The following is a 2,987-nucleotide window of genomic DNA, read 5'->3' on the forward strand; positions in this document are numbered from 1 at the left end:
CTTGATATTTTTTTCTTCTTTCATGAGTGTCCAGCATCCACTGGTCTTCATTGTGAAAATGTGCTGGTCATGCTTTTTAAAAATAACAAAACCATCACAGAAATTTGTAATTCGGGACCCCAGCTCCCCTCCCACAGGGCTCCTGGAAAACCAGCTCCGTGTTTACGTCTCGAGGACGTCCTCCCCAGGCTGGCTTGGGATACATGGTGTACCCCCGTCCTTTGTGCAAGGCCCAGGGAGGCCCCTGTGTCTGCATCTCTGAGAGCGAGTCGGGGGTTAGTGTTCATGTCCAGAAAGATGATGCCAAATGTCTTTATTCTGGGTCCGACCTCACCTTCTGTGTTCCTGCTTCAGAACTTTTTGCCTCGTACTTTGCTGCAGGGTAGGCCCCTGGGGGTTTCAGATTCTCCCCTTCTGTTCAAGGTGTGGACGGGCTCATGCAGCTCAGATGCACAGACGCTGCACAGTCACTTTGGCGGGGACCTTCCCAGGACCCCGAAAATCTGCACGTCTCACGCGTGTCGAGGGACTGCCTTGTAACTCGGAGCGTCTCTAGTGACCGCCTGGGCGACAGGACAGAAGCTGGCACGCGGCCGAGCGCGCCTGTGGGGAGATCACTGTGTCGGGCTCCTTTTGGAAAAGTCACCCAGTTTAGGGCAGAACAGGTCAGGTGCTGTGTGTTTGCCACCTACAGCTGGTGACAACCGTGTCGTGTCACCGTGTCAGTGTGCAGGTACAGAGGGCAGGGGTGGGCTCCTGCCCCACCCCCCGTTGGTGTGCTTAACCCCACCGGCCAGTTATCTGACCCCCCTGCCCCCATTCCCCCCGCAGTCCCGCGTCCTGTGCCAGCCAGGTGCCCGGAAGCGAGACTTCCCGAAGCTGCCGCAGCTCCGCCCCTCCCCACAGCAGCGGCTGTCAGACACCTTGGGCTGGGGCAGCGCCGGCCGTGGCGCAGGCCCTGTCACCAGTCCAGCTGTCTGCTGCGGGGGTGACCTCCCTGGCCCCACTTTACCCAGAACTTTGAGGACCCCTAGGCATGGATACAGGCAGGGTCGCCCATCCTCAGCACCCACCCCCGACTCTGGGGGCTGCAGAGGTTTGCATCTCTCAGGAGCCCACAGTCTGGAGGAGAGCGGGGAGGCTGCAGGAGGCTGGGGCCCGGGTGTGGTCCCTGGGGAAGCTCCCAGGGCAGCCCTTGTCCCCGACCCCTAGCCTCGCCCCACAGGCAGGCCCTCTCCTGGAGCCTCCACCCTTGTCTGGCTGTGCCCACGTCTCTAGGACTCTCACCTCCTTGGTACTGCCTTCTGCCTTTTGTTGGAAATGCCCCCGGACGAAGGCAGGCCAGTCTCCACTGGACTCTCTGCACCCTCTTCTTTTCTTTCTTCCCCGCTCCGCTCACATTCCAAATGTCGTCAGCCTCAGGCGTTAGTGCCCGCGCGCGGGGTCAGGGGGCCTCAGCTCCCCTCAGCGGCCGGCGGGTCAGGGCATCTGTGTCCCTGTCATGTTTCCTGGTCCCTGCAGGGCCCGCTGGCCCAGGAGGAGGGGGAAGCCTGTGGCCTGGTGGGGGACAGCCCCCCAGCAGGGCAGCCCAGGGACCAGCCATCGTCCCCAGGGCCCTGGGCCTCCGCAGAGCCTTTAATGGAAAATACTGTCACTGCCAAGTAGAGCTGGGGAGACGGCCACACCGCCAGCCAGCGGGAAATCTTCATGTTCTTCTCTTTCCTTGTTCCTTTTTTTAAACCTTGGAGAGCAAGTGTAAGACCAGGGAAAGAGCCAGAGTATCTCTCTCTCTTCAATGAGACGGTGAAGACCCTCCCTGAAAACATGGTGCTGGGGGTAGTGGCTTGTTCTGTGTGCGCCGTGAACTTGAAGGAAACTTGAAGGAAAATGCACTCTGGTCCTTTCAGTTTTATGTCAGAGTCCTGGCCCCCGCAGTGGGTTTTACCCTCAATTCTCGATATCATACACAGAACGATGAGAATTGTTCCTCCCGTAAAATCATGAACTCTTCTATCTCCTCCAGCCGTAAAGCCCCAGCCATCTGGAGAGCTGTGGCCTGAACCCCCTGTCCTAAGAGAAGGAGATCGAGGCTCCGGAACCCTAGCTTCTGTGGGAAAGCACGTTCGACCTCCCCACCCGAGCAAAGTGTGCTTTTTGTCGTGATGTTGCTGAACCTGTGTATCTCAGGCTCGTTTCTGCTGGGACCCGGTCCATCTGTCACGATAACAGCAGAGGTCCCCGGTTGTCTCTGTTCAGAATTTCCCGTCTAGAAGTTATCCATGGCCAGTCGCAGTGGGTTTTAATACAGTTTGGGTCCAAGTTAGAATTAACCTTTTTTTTTATATTCACTTTCCACAGTTTAGTAACATGGAAACTAATCGTTTATTTTAAGATGAGAGATATTTTGGCCCTGAATTGCTTGCCCATTACCAGAGTATAGATTTCAGACCTTCTCCTGGAGACCTTAAAGATGGATTCCAAAATATGGTCCTTGTTTTTTAACCAGTCTTGAATCATTGCCAAGTGCTGCAGAGGTAACCAGGTTAGCTGCACTGCTTTTGCCATGCAGGCCAGTGGGGGTGGAACAACGGTGCTTTGCTTTTCGTCCTGTCCTTAAACTGTTAGGACCAGTCTTCAGAGCATGTTTCATTTTGCAGTGGCCGAGCCTGGCTTGGCGCTTCTGACCTCATCGCTTGAACCTCACGTTCACTCATCAGTTGAAAGGCAGAGAAGAGGGGGGACGGTGTTCCATCTGGAGGCCGCTGGACCCCCAGTGTGCACACGCCCTCTCAGGACCACCTGCCTGCGGCGGCGGGGCCCGTGTCTGTGAATCAATAACCCGTGACCACGGGGCTGGGCTGTGCTCCGCTCCGGCGCCAGAATCACCTGGAATCCCTGCCTCGGCCACCTGCCTGGTCTCAGGCCTCGTTCACACACGTCTCCCCATGGGCAGGGGTTGGCTCGGGAGCCCCCAGCGCCTGCCTGGG

Source organism: Balaenoptera physalus (assembly GCF_965194825.1).
Source record: "Balaenoptera physalus genome assembly, chromosome: 4".
NCBI classification, from domain to species: domain Eukaryota; kingdom Metazoa; phylum Chordata; class Mammalia; order Artiodactyla; family Balaenopteridae; genus Balaenoptera; species Balaenoptera physalus.